Genomic DNA, 15188 nt, shown 5'->3' on the forward strand with positions numbered 1-15188 from the left:
TTAATGTTGCTCTCAAAGTTGAATCTGGTTCTCTCCAAAGCCAATGTTCACAGGCATCATCAAATGAATCATAACCAGGATCAAGTACCACCGTTTTTCCTAAAGAAATAATTCCAATGCCAGGAAGAAAAAATTGCTAGGAAAGACACAAGAAATGGGAGGAAATAAGAAATAGTATAGGGAGCCCCATTCAAGAAGGAACTGAAATCCCAATCAACAGAATAAGTAATGAAGAAATCAAAGAGGAAAGTGATTCAGATCAAGCAAAGAAAATGAAAAGAAAGAAAAACTTAAATACGTCGACGAGAAATTCACAAGCTTTTCACTGCCCTGGCTGTACTGATAAGTCCAAACATCCACCAACAGAATACTGAGTCCAATGTCTCAAGTGCGAAGAGTGGTGGTATGAATCCTGTTCTGGCTATGAAGGGTCTCGACATTTTATTGGTGATCTCCGTCAAACAGCTTTTCGTCCGATTGGATTATTTTTGCAGGGTTTTTCTCAGAGGCCGCAGGATTGTTCATTACAAAAAAAAATATTGTATCAAAAGTAACTGTTATATGCTGAGAAACAAGGCATATTCTGTGTATGTACGCTATAAATTATATAAAAAAGAAGAATTGAATAACACATATGGTTTTCACATTTAATAATAAAGCGCGAATATACCCCACTAGAAAGGCACCCTTACCCCACGGTCGGGTAAGACTGCGCATTTGCATTAAGTATTAAGTTTTTTTTATTTTTTTTACTAAGTGCGAATTACACAATTTGGAAGTGTACATATGTGTTCCGGACGCTGTTGTGTAATAAGCAAAATTCAGATGAAATGCCAGTTGAAATATAATTGTAATCCCCACATCATTTGATGTGTATTTCCTCCCTCTCCCGTCTCTGTCTAACTCATTCTATCTCCTTTCACAATTCGTTTCCTCGTTCGCCTTCCTCCGCCACACTATCCTCAACCATATCAATCTGCAGGTACCCTACTGCACAGTATTCTACTTCAATGACATACCAGTCAAGCAGGGCGGATGCCAATGAAACACACCAGGCTGTGGTCAGGCTAGTGTATCATTGTCCTTTTCTCTCAGCGCACTTAATCCACCCATTAGATAATTTTAATTAATCAGTAGGTTTCGATGTATGTGCAAATGAGTGGGAGAGTGGGCCATGATTATAGGGGATTCCTTTAACTACTCTTAATTCTTAAGTTTTTCTTTAATTCATTCTGGTGGTTAGCGGAGAATGAAATAATGGTCATTGCAATTTCTGCTCGTCTTGGTATGTCTTCAGCAGACGCGGCGTCTGACTGGACACGAGATGGGGAACAGCGCCAACCACCCGAGCCCTGTGAGTGGGCGCCCGCTGTCACATTCACGGTGGCAGAGGGCGGCGGTTTGCGTGTTTGACAGAACTAGCCACACTCTGGAAAGAAGGGATTTGTGTGCTGAGTTCACAATCTCGCTCTGTCCTCGCAATTTGGCGAATAAGTATACCGAGATTTCTCTGAATGACAGACCACCCACCCAAAAGGCGTGTACCGCGTAATAAAACTGCAGCACTGTGCAGTAAACATGGAGCGCCTCCGCAGGCGAGTCTTTTGTCTAGTGTCGACTGGCCGCTGTCGCCTTTAGCGTAAGCGTTGAGAAGAAAAAGTTTCTAAAAGTTCTTGGCAAGACGGCTTTGAAAGACTGGAACTCAGAATCATTGAGAACGGTGACGTGCCGCAGGGCGGCTCTTCTAGTTGCTACAGAGAGAAGATCGGATAGGTTGGCGTTCGGAGTGTAAAAGAACAAATAATTTGGATATTTCGGAATGGCGAAATCATCTAAATGGTCTCAGATTCGCCAAAATGGCAGTTCTGGTGCTCTCACACAGAGTAGGAGGCGGAGAGTGAAGTATCAGTCACATCCTCGCTGAGAGCCATAGTAAACATTTCTTCACCGGGAGCCATAGCAGACCAAATTGGTCATCGAAAGGCTCAGAGCATGGACTTCTTCACCTCATCAGGAAAAGGCAATTCTCGAGCAGACGAGTCGCGCCATGCTAGCGTCCGACGCTGCCTGGGCATCTCGCTGCACCTCGTCTCGCGCAAATGATGTACAGCCGTTACTGCATTCTCGTTTCTGACTCGCGTGGCGGCGCTTAACTTTCCGCCGTAACACAGTGAAATATCAAAAAACGCCATAAATGGACTAATACAAATGAAATAAGTGTCGCAGCAGCGGCGTTCAAAATTCGTGTGGGATGATGGGCACGTAGGTTCAGATTGATCATTCAATCCCTGTGTGGTTGGCTTTCGACCATAATTTTAATCTCTGCGGTTCTGTTCCTCTTTACTCACCAACCTTCCGATGCAATCATCTTCAAAACTTCAGCTCTTGTGATTACCGGTCAGGTAACACGATTTCATGTCTTTTCGGTCTAATTTACGAGAACTTTTCCAGTCTCTTCCCTCCGATGATTCATAATTATCACACTCTTATATGTCTATACACACTCATTGTCCCGTGATGAGTATTTGAACCCTGTTGTTCTGTGCAATCATTGGAGACCAGACAATAGATAAACATAATTGGTAACCCTTGTTTCGTTACAGTAGCTGATAGTGCCCATCACATTGCAGTAATTATTAATGTTTAATCTGAGCCAATAATTACAGTTTATGTGTTAGGGAAAATCCTTTGTTTCCATCTCCGTGCACACAGTTCCTTTACATACACCGACTTAAACCTAACTAACATTAGGACATCACGCACATCCATGCCCGAGGCAGGATTCGAACCTGCCACCGTAGCAGTCTCACGGTTCTACATCTACATCTACATCTACATCTACATCTACATCTACATCTACATCCATACTCCGCAAGCCACCTAACAGTGTGTGGCGGAGGGTACTTTGAGTACCTCTATCGGTTCTCCCTTCTATTCCAGTCTCGTATTGTTCATGGAAAGAAAGATTGTCGGTATGCCTCTGTGTGGGCTCTAATCTCTCTGATTTTATCCTCATGGTCTCTTCGCGAGATATACGTAGGAGGGTGCAATATACTGCTTGACTCCTCGGTGAAGGTATGTTCTCGAAACTTCAACAAAGGCCCGTACCGAGCTACTGAGCGTCTCTCTTGCAAAGTCTTCCACTGGAGTTTATCTATCATCTCCGTAACGCTTTCGCGATTACTAAATGATACTGTAACGAAGCGCGCTGCTCTCCATTGGATCTTCTCTATCTCTTCTATCAACCCTATCTGGTACGGATCCCACACTGTTGAGCAGTATTCAAGCAGTGGGCGGACAAGTGTAATGTAACCTACTTCCTTTGTTTTCGGATTGCATTTCCTTAGGATTCTTCCAATGAAACTCAGTCTGGCATCTGCTTTAGCAACGATCAACTTTATAAGATCATTCCATTTTAGATCACTCCTAATGCCTACTCCCATATAAATTATGGAATTAACTGCTTCCAGTTGTTGACCTGCTTTATTGTAGCTAAATGATAAAGGATCTTTCTTTCTATGTCTTCGCAGCACATTACACTTGTCTATATTGAGATTCAAATGCTATTCTTTGCACCATGCGTCAATTTGTTGCAGATCCTCCTGCATTTCACTACAATTTTCCATTGTTACAACCTCTCGATATAATACAGCAACATCCGCAAAAAGCCTCAGTGAACTTCCGATGTTATCCTCAAGGTCATTTATGTATATTGTGAATAGCAACGGTCCTACGACACTCCCCTGCGGCACACCTGAAATCACTCTTACTTCGGAAGACTTCTCACCATATAGAATGACATGCTGCGTTCTGTTATCTAGGAATTCTTCAATCCAATTACACAACTGGTCTGATAGTCCATATGCTCTAACTTTGTTCATACTCTTACTTTGTTCCAGACTGAAGCGCCTAGAAACGCTAGGCCACACCGACCGGCTGTGTAATAGGCAGACATCTATCCAGAGCATCACATAGGAATTCCAAATTGCATCAGCATCCACTGCAAGTACTATGATATTTTAGCGGGAAGTGGGAACACTTGGATTTCTTGGTTGAGCGCCTGCCCAAAAGCCATACACCACGTCGGTAATTGACATACGACCCCTCGTTTGGTGTAAGAAGCGTAAACATCGGACGATTAAACAGAGGAAAACCGTTGTCTGAGGTGACAAATCAAGGTACACAATGTTGGGATCAGATGGCAGGGTGTGGGTATGGCGAATGCCCGGTAAACGCCATCTACCACTGTGTGCAGTGCCAACAGTAAAATTCGGAGGCGTTGGTGTTATGGTGTGGTCGTGTTGTTCATGGAGGGGGCTTGCACCCATTGTTGTTTTGCTTGGTACTATCACACCACAGGCCTATTTTGCTGTTTTATGTACCTTCTTGCTTCCCACTGTTGAAGAGTAATTCGGGGATGGCGATTTCATCTATCAACAAGATCGAGCACCTGTTCATGATGCACGGACTGTAGCGGAGTGGTTACACGACAATAACATTCCTTTAATGGACTGCCCTGCACAGAGTTCTGAATTGAATCCTATAGAACACCTTTGGAATGTTTTGGACGCTGACTTCGTGCCAGTCCTCGTCGACCGACATCTATACCTCTTCTCAGTGCTGCACTCCATCTTGAATGGGCTGCCATTCCCCAAGAAGGTGTCCGGATACTTTTAACCACATAATGTACTTTTGGGCCTTTATGAAAAAACACATGTGTAATCGAATGTGCGGTCGACGTATATTCAAGTTGAGTAGTGCTATCCCTGTCGACTCCCTTTCATACAGCTACGAACGAAGTTTCGCCGCTTCAGAATATTAAATCGTAACGATAGCATAAATAGTACATAAAATGCTTGTAAACCATTGATATTTTCTACATATTTCCAACACACGAGTAGGTGACTTAGTGACAGTTTCGTAGACCCCTTACAAAGAAAGAGGACCGAATATTCAGTTGGTATAAAATCCGGTCACAAATAGGACCTGCATATACAGAAGCGGAAATGATAAATACGTACCATGACCACATTCACGGGTCTATTGGATGTATAAGTAATCATTTGGAAAACTTAACATACTAAATTCCTTACATTTTGTTTGTCTTTACCGTTCAGTATATAAAAATGTAAGTAACTTTCTGCTTCTCTATACAGTCTTTGTGGCCTTTATCCTCTGCCCTTTATTCTGCATCATTTTCTGTTTGAAGGACCTACTGTGCGTTTCGGTCTCTGATGCAGCCTCCGAAAAGGAGACAGGGAGGAAATAATAGTTATGGCAGCAGGTCCGATAATCACCGTCAATAGTATTCCACCACTCCGTCTTGTTACCTCTATAAAGTTATTCTATTGGTACTAACGTACCTACAAATCATTAGCCAACAGATACATGCTGAATACGTAAGTAAAACATATCGCTAGTAGAGCTCTGCTTTTGGATGTCTGTTATATTTTTTCAATTTTTTGCTACCCACAGCTTTAGGGGTGGCATTGACGACGCTCCCTTTTAGATTTCTGCTGACATGATTTCATATTCCTGTGAAACAAATAATTGTAGCGTGGGGGTTGCAAAATAGTCGGAAACAAAGCTGAAACGATTCACCATATTCGTGGTAGAGTGCTAAACTGCATATGTTTACTCCTTGTTGATTCATACCCAAATATCATTAAAACTTACAGTAATCTGAGAAAGCGTAATCGACGCTGCCGGATATTTATTTTTAGGAGATTTCTGACCTTATGAAGAATAGTTCCTCGTCATGGCCACAGACGCGTTCTCAAACCTGAAGAAAGCTGAAGAAATGTTTGCATTTCCTACCATAAGTTAAGGCACGTAACTTGATTGTCACAATAGTGAAAGGCTTAAGATTCCTAAATACTAAAGCGGATTCTGTGAGGTTTTCTAGCTCCTTCAAGAGTAAAATTACTGAAGGAAATGCCATTTTGCGCCAACTTTAAAAAGGTTCGAAGATACTTTTTTCGTAGTACGATGAAATATTGAATCAGCCATGGAATTTTGTACAAACATGAAGTCAAGCACACTGTTTGTTTAAAATTTACGTAGTATAGTACGACGCAACTTAAGCCATAACTAAGTCATGGTTCTAAAAAAAGTCAATCATGTCTGTCAATGTCAGTTGTGTCGAACACTTTTCGCAATTTAAAGAATGAAATCATATATTGAGCAACATGTGCTAATACTTAGTAACTTAATATTTTTTGTCTGAAACATCTAACAAATTACAATTTTGTATCTGGGTGTGTGTGACCCAGAATATCCTTGGCGATTTGGAGCATTTCAATAAAATTTGGTACCTATACGTCTTTTTACTAAGACAATGCTCATGAGGAAAAGACACCATTAGCATTCCTGTTTCTGGAGTTGGCTGTGAGAACATTAAGACACATGAGGATGACTCTGCAACGCCTGGAGAAACTTGATACATATCTGACTTATCTGGAAAATGTGTTGGAGTAAGATGTTCTTACCAGCTTTTACGGTTGGGTGTGTTATGTATAATGTGGGATGTATGCATAATTTAAAACGAATCAAACTGCCGGAAAAAAATAGTAGACTATTTTATATGTCAAAATTCACTCTAAATTTATTGTTGCTACAGTGCATATGATGTGCACGGAAGTATTACAGTTACTGATCTACATGAAAGCGTATCTGAGGAACCAGTTGTCGACACATACTGAGACACACATTTTAGCACCTGGTGCAGCCTCCATTGGCGTCAATGCAGGCACTGCCTCTGGCATCCACTCTATCGTACAGATGGCGAATACTGTCCTGGGATACGTCATGCCACGCCTGCTCGACCTGTTCACGTAGTTCTGTGAAAGTTGTTGGTTGACGAATCGCACGAGTTACTTCTCGTCGCATCGTATCCCAAACATGCTCGACAGGAGGCAAAGCCGGAGACCGTGCTGGCCACGGAAGTTGCTGCCCGTCTAGCAGAGTACATTGACTTCCAGGGCCAGCGTGTTGGTGAGCATTATACTGTTGGAACCACACATCATATTCCTGTCGCAAGAAAGGTAATAGAACTGGTCTAATAAAATCGGACGAATCTCTATGCTTTAACCCAGCATAGTAGAAGAAAGTTGTTTTTTTTATTGAAACTCCAACCGGCTATTAGTGCCCGTTTTGTAATGCTGTATAATCGACGTGAGAGAAATAAAATGGGAAGTAAAATCTTCAACTCCTTCTTGAGAAATTTCTGATAACCTTTGATATGGAGTAAAGGAAGGCCTACATTTTCGAGCTAAAACTGGAAAGAGAGAAGGAAGAACTTCCATGTTGATATATGTCGTTACTTGAAAATGTTACTATTATTTATAAGTGTATGTGATTTTGCGCTCGGTTCTACCTCTTCCTTGAACCATATTAAGAGGAAGAGACTCATGTTATTCACAATGATGGTACATTGACAGTTATCCATCACGAAGCTCCTGAAGCAGTGGAAACAGCGCGTTGGCCTAGAACGTATTTTCAACATGTATAAGTACATAGCATTATTCATGGACATGAATGGAACGCCAGTGAAAGTCTTTTGAGCACCTCCAGTGTCTATTCGATCTTGCGTTCCTAACCTACGTTACGAAGCATCTGAGTGTAATGCGTACAACTTTGCAGGGTAGATTTAAATTCGTTACCGATGTTTCGGCCACCAGTTTTGGTTTATGAAAGATAACTACTTTTGCGAATAAAATAACTTTCAGGAGTGTCATGTATGATACTTGCTTTCCGCAAAGCCTTGGCCGGCATCCTCAACTTGAATATGGCACCTATACCTTTTGTGAAAATAACTCCTTGATCACTCACTTTACGTAATGGTACGCTTATATGGAATGTTGGTCCGCCATCACTGATACAAAAAAAAGCAGTTTTACGCAACCTGACTATCTGTCCTAATGAAGATGACTATAGCAGCCATAACGTAGAGCGTCTTTACTCACCAGAGAGATTCAGCAGGGAATGCCTAACCGACTCACCTCGTCCGGGGTTCCCCACACGGCGGCGGGAAGGGCTCAGAGAGTCTACACAGCGGCGATTTGCCAACCTAACGAGGCCTGCTAAGGCGTGGGGAACTTATGTATCTCTGGTCCACTTCAGTTGCACTTTACTTGATACAATGGTTGGCTAAACTGAATCTCCACATTCAGAGAACCCACAGCAGACAGCCCACGCATACGTCAACAGACGACCCGCATTCACATTTGTAGACTATACTAAGAGTGATAATATAACATAGTTCCTGGTTAAAATTCCCTGAGTGTCGGAAGGGCACACAGGGTGTTTTGAGCATGTGACTCTTGTAACAAGCCATGCAGCGACTCACATGGAGCCGTTACATAACCATTCCCTTCTAAGAAAAAACGAGAAGTAGGTGTCCTTGCTTTGGAAGGGCATTTTCAAACATTTTTTAATTATAGTGGCAGGAGCTACATCATGAAAATATATACACCATAATATATGGAAATTATTAACTATTAACAAATTATTCTCCTTCGACACAACCCTAATGCAGTAATATACAGGCCCATGCCCTTCTGAAACATCATTGCGCAAAACATACATGATTTGACTTAGCATTTAAGCTGAACGCAAGTCATTTCATCTATTCCCTAGCCCGAGAACTCCATTTTAAATGTTATGTAAGTGAGTGCAATTTTGAAATTGTTACCAAAGACATGATCATTTTCTACGTTTGAAACATTCGAAATCTCAAGAATCTTTCACATGCGACTGGACAAATACATACTTCTCATAAAACATGTATACAAATCGATAATCAACTTTTGGGCACTAAAAATAATAGTATCTTTTCGTAAGTGTGCCCGCCTTTGAAATAATCTAAAAAACAGAGGAAATATAGTAAATCTTTAAACTTGAAAAATTTAAGCAAATTACACGACAAACTTAACAGAGTTCAGTTAATACAGCATTCCTGAGCTTATTTTGGCACTTCGTAAATTTTTCCCTTTTTTTCAGGTTGGAAAGAAATATTTTTTTTTATTTTATTTATTGATTTATTTAACCTGGCAAGATTAGGGCCATCAGGCCCTCTCTTACATCTAACCAGGCATTCTACTTATTTTACATTCATATGTTTTAGTAGGCATGTTAAACTAAATCTAGTACAAAAAGTGAAATAAACAATTTGAAAGGTACACCTGGAAAAATACATACATATAGAGTTTATATTCTTAGGTCACACGTACTGTTATAATTAGACATTATTAAAGAGACGGATTTTAGATAGGAGTGCCGGCAGCAGGGAGTGTGAGGGAGACTCATGGTGAAGGGAGGAGAAGAATAGAGACATGATGAAACATAATTAAGGAAATATAAAGGAAAAGAAGATTGCGTGGCTAATAGAGAAAGATGAAGAGGAAGGCATCTCAGGAGCAAGATAGGAGACGCTAGCTTTGCTATTTGACAGATGAGGGGATTGTCCTTGTACATTAATTTTGTGGAGAACTTTGTGAGGATGATAGTAGGAAATGCTTCAACTTCTTCTTAAAAGCAGCAGGAGATCGAATTTTGCGCAAGGTAAGGGGCAGTTAGTTCCAGAGGCGGACAGCGGCAACTGAGAAGGAGTTTGCAAAAGTTTTTGTTTTGTGAGTGGGCACAGTTAGGATACCAAATAAGAGTGACCTCGTGTTTCGACTATGATGATATGACAGGTTTTTAATCTCTGAAGCAAGGTACTGGGGTGCTTGCGCGATGAGGAGTCGGTGGAGTAGACATAGAGTGTGGTAGTCACGCAATTTGTCCGGCCGCAGCCACCCTAGCACGGAGTATGAAGCACTAACATGATCATATCGGCGAATGTTGCAGGTGTAACGCACACAGGCATTCATGGTTAGCTCTAGCGGTCTTTTGTTTTCACTACTCATGCCTTGTTGAATCACATCACAATAGTGGAGGTTCGGTAGAACGAGTGCTTGCACGAGCTGGCGTTTCAAGTCCTGTGGAAATATGTTCCGAAACTTTTTGAGAGCATAGAGACAAGCAGACGTCTTTCGGCACACTGCGACTGTATTCTCCGCCCAGTTGAGATGCTCATCCAAAGTTACACCCAAGTTCTTCACTGTTTTCTCGTATGGTATTGGAGTACCGTCGAGCAGAATAGGAGGTAGCTGTTCGCGGAAATCTGAACTTATTAATTTCTGATGGGCTATTAAGATTACTTGCGTCTTTTTTGCATTTAGTTTAAGCCCCAGGTTTTTCGCCCATCTCACTACTGAAGACAGATCATCATTCATCTGAGCGATTGCAGTGTTTACATCTTCAGGTCTGACGCTTAGGTAGAGCTGGAGGTCGTCGGCATAGAAATGATATTTACAGGAGGACAGAACCGACGAAATATCGTTGACATATAAAGAAAACAAAAGTGGTCCTAAGACTGATCCTTGTGGCACTCCCGAGGAAACATGTTTCCAGGAAGATTTTTCATTTACGCAGACAACACATTGCTGTCTGTCTTTTAAGTAGCTTTCAAACCATCTCATTGCACTATCAGAGAAATTAAGCTGTTGCATTTTTCTGAGCAATATGTCAAAGTTAACAGTGTCAAAAGCTTTGCTGAAGTCCAGTAGCGTCAATATTGTTGCCTTTCGATTGTCGATGGCATATTTCAGGTCATCAGTTACTTTAATTAGAGCAGTGTTTGTGCTGTGATGTTTACGGAAACCGGATTGAAATTTGTCATATAGACTGAATTCATGCAAGTGTTCAGTGATTTGGTCATGAACAATATATTCAAGTGCTTTGGAAACAGCAGGCAGTATGCTAATTGGTCGGTAATCACTAGGCAGTTGCGGGTTTTCGATCTTAGGGATGAGTCGAATTAGGCTTCTTTTCCATGCAGTGGGATATATTCCGTTCACGAGGGAAAAATTAAATATGTCAGTTAAGACAGGTACTAAGATATCGGCAACATTCTTAATCATGGTTATACCGATACTGTCGTTGCCTATTGCATCAGAAGAGATTCTCATTATTGCTTTTCTTGCCGTATTTGTTGTTACATGTTTTAGATGGAAGGTATCGTTGTTAGTTATTCAGTTTGGGGATTCTTGTGGACGGTAATTATCAGCTGTGCTGGTATTCAAAGGTGCAGAGAAGAATTCATTTAATTCGTTAGCTGACACATGAAAAGTAGTTTCCGATTTTGCCTTTCCGACCCCCAAGCTACGAAGATTCTTCCATAGAGTCGTGGGCGTCAGATCGCTGCATACAAGGGAAAGAGCGTGCCTGATTTTAGCATTGCGAATGCATTGTTTCACTCTGTTCCGTAGCTTTCTATATTCTTCGAAACGCTCGGGTTTCGGATCTGCCTTGAAACGCCTGTGGGCAGCATCCCTATTAGTCATCATTTGACGTAATTCAGCTGTCAGCCATGGAGCAGGAGATTTTCTTACACGGATTGTGCGCACAGGTGCATGTTTGTCATAGAGGGCAGTGAGTTTATCACCAAGTTCATTAATTTCGCCGTCGATTGTGGGTTTTCTGATTATTTGATGCCATGAGATTTCTGAGCAATCGGCTGTTAGAGCATCAAGGTCAATACGTTTCATGTTCCTACAAGTTATGTAACGCGATTTGATCCTTGGGGGCTGCACAGAGTAGGCCAAGAATATTACATCATGTGCTGAGAGGCCAGGGGCCGATGTTTGACCAACATCTCTTACTTTGTCAGTCTGTTTCGTTGCGATTACGTCTATAAGAGTATGACTGTGCGCCGTATGGTGTGTAGGTTGTATTGGAAGAATGTTCATGCTATTGCAACTAAACAGTCTTCTTAGGTTTATTGCGGAGGGAGTGTCTCTTAGCAGGTCTATGTTCAAGTCACCCATTACGATGACATGTTCGTATTGACACTGAAGTGAATGTAATTCCGACTGAAAGGAACTCATTGAGCTTATTTTTGGCGGCTTGTACACGGCGCCAGTCAAGAGTTTCCGACTTTGTATATTTATTTCAATGAACATGAATTCAGCCTCTTTTTCTTCAGCAGGATTTGACGTACATAAGACTTTCGCTTTGAGATCTGTTCGTATATACGCGCCGATCCCGCCACCTCGCTTTTTTGATCTGTCTGCCCTAAGAAATGTTGGATTGAAATATCTGACATTATCATATAAAGTCGTTAAAATACCTTTAAGTTTCATTACTGAACTTCGTATTAATGTGCTAAAGTCCTTTCTTGAACAATGGTCCATAATTTCTTTAGTTAGAAAACAAAAGATCACTTGAAAGTAGAATTCCCTTGCCGGCCGTGGTGACCGAGCGGTTCTAGGCGCTCCAGTCCAGAACCAAAATGCTGCTACAGTCGCAGGTTCGAATCCTGCCTCACGCATGGATGTGTGTGATGCCCATAGGTTAGTTAGGTTTAAGTAGTTCTAAGTCTAGGAGACTGATGGCCACAGATGCTAAGTCCCATGGTGCTTAGAGACATTTTTGAACCAATTTCCTTTTCACTAGAACAGTCACAGATTTTAAGAAATCAGTCTCTACCATTAACATTTTTGAAAAATTACATAAAGGTTATATGAGTACAAAATCAGGTCCGCTATAAAATAAAAAAAAAACACGCTCTACCTTTGTTAAATACGTGGCACTTTCGAGCACTTTTATACACATTACTATTGGGCTTGGGGCCTTCGGAGGACATCCATGTTGTGCTATTTCGTGGTTAGAGGGAGAAAACTTGTCGTGCAGGTAAGGACTGTAGACTGTCCCTCTGTCACGCAGATCAGCTCCTTGCCTCTGGCCTCTCCCTCACGATTTGGCAGCGGCTCTACAGGACTTGTGGTGCCCCGTGTTTACAGCCGCAACAGGACACGGCTGCACGTGTTTCTGCGTCAGGTGAGCGTCGACCTCCAGGGCAGGACGAACTCACCCCAGCTGTCATCGCCTCTTGCCGCGCCGCGAGTGCCTGGACCCGTCTGGCTGACTTCTAATATTAGTGTGGCCTTATCAGACACTGTTGTGCTGACAGCCACTACTCATTACGTCACCCCCTCGATAGCTTCACTTCCCTTTCGTCCTTCTGCAGTCCCACATACCCGACTCTGGTGGTGAGTCTGACATGTCTCTTGAATCGGTACTGCAGACACTGTGGGTGTGGTGGTGTTGCTAACAGGTCACCACTGGTACCACGACCCTTGCGTGCACCTGTCCCTCTTCTCTCATCCATCCTGCCTCATCGCAACGCCTGACCTAGGGTAGCCAAGCTCGCCTCTTACGGTCGCTGCAATCTTCAGTTTTGTATTTGGCAACGGCTGCTAAGCTGGCAGCGCGTTGCCTTACTTGTCGTCTGTACGGACTGCCCGTGACCATTTGACGTTTCTGCACGACTCCGCTAGTGATGGGGTGCGTGTCGCCTGTCAGTGTGGGCGCTCGGCAGGTGTGGGTCACTACCTCTCGCCACGCCCCTGCACTGCTCGTCCTGCTGCTCGACCGCCTGCACCGGGCGGTGGGGAGGACCCACGTTGTCGCCTCCGGCAGCCGCGGGCAGCGTTCGTCAATCGGGGAATTCCAGACGCGTTCCGCTCGCCCCATCGTCCACCGCTAACCGCCTCCTCCTATAGCCTCCACTTTTACCAGCTGCAAGCTACTTCTTGACGGGAATCTGTGCTCAGGGGATCACTGTTCTCAATACACCTTTCGTAATAATTTTCTAACTTTTATCTCTTCTCAATGATTCTTCATATTACGTCTCATGGGCGTTAACTTACAAATTATATTTATAATCGCTTGTGATTCAGCTGACCATTACGTAAACAAATACTCTATCACTAATTTACAACAGTCTAGCTTCTTGATCAATCCCTCAATAGCTTTACATCAGGGACTTTTTTGTTTACAATACTTGTAGAATTTTTACTTAATGGTAAATAAGATATAAACATTGCTTAGGTTCAAATGGTTAAAATGGCTCTGAGCACTATGGGACTCAAAATCTTAGGTCATAAATCCCCTAGAACTTAGAAGTACTTAAACCTAACTAACCTAAGGACATCACACACACCCATGCCCGAGGCAGGATTTGAACCTGCGACCGTAGCAGTCCCGCGGTTTCGGACTGCAGCGCCAGAACCGCATGGCCACCGCGGCCGGCAAACATTGCTTAGGAAGCTAGAATATCGAGTATGAAAAGAACTCACTCATTTTTTTACACTCTCGTGTCATTCACGCCTCAAGTTTCACATTCTTTTACACAGATAAGCAACACATACATGCAACCTTCACTAACTACGCAGAAAGCATTCCTGGTAACGTCACATTTTCTCCATGCATAGCTATTAATTTCAAGCTGCTTTAACACGTTTTACATAGGACATACAGAATTTCTACCATGCATATCAAATGATTACAGACCTCGTCAATGCTACATTAACAAATACAAACTCAGGACTACCATTACCCCAAAGTACCCACTTGAATGTCTAAAATACATTCCACAACCTTAATTTATACGGTAATATGCTCCTCAGGCTTCCTTATTTTTGGTTTTTTCTTTGCGTGCCCTGGCCGTGCTCCTGGCACGCTTCATGTGGCGTCTTGCTTCCTTCCTCTTGGCGTTGTTGACGACTTTTGGCTGCAACATAAATGCTCCCCACTAAATGTGTTATCTTTTCTTCTACAGGTGAATCTTCCTGGTAAATCTTGTACTTGCCATTTTGACTCTAGTATAGACGACTTACATTTCCTTGTCGACACTGTACAACATCTCAGCGTGTCACAAATCGTTGGCTAATACATTTATAAACGTAAAAGGAAAGGAAAACACAAACGGTACATAAGTACAAAGTCAAAACTACTACGTAACTTAATGGTTTCCACTCCACCTCAAATCGGCCTATGTTCGATGGGCCATGACCCGCCATAAACTGCAGCTACAAACGGTCGCTCACTTACAAGCCTGACCCCCTATCTATGCACATGCGCATACGAATATGAGAAAGTTTATACATGGGTTGGGGCTAAATAGCCCATATATTCCCCACCGTGGAACAACGTATATAAAAAATTTAAATGGATAGAACAAGAGACGAGCTAAACAGGAGATGAAACTTAAAAATTTCGGAGTCGCTTATTCTACTTATACTTGTTTACATAGGAATTTAATTCACACCTTGCAGAGTAAGAGCGATAAACTTTCCAAATCA

This window comes from Schistocerca serialis, chromosome 3 (assembly GCF_023864345.2).
Source record: "Schistocerca serialis cubense isolate TAMUIC-IGC-003099 chromosome 3, iqSchSeri2.2, whole genome shotgun sequence".
Lineage (NCBI taxonomy): Eukaryota > Metazoa > Arthropoda > Insecta > Orthoptera > Acrididae > Schistocerca > Schistocerca serialis.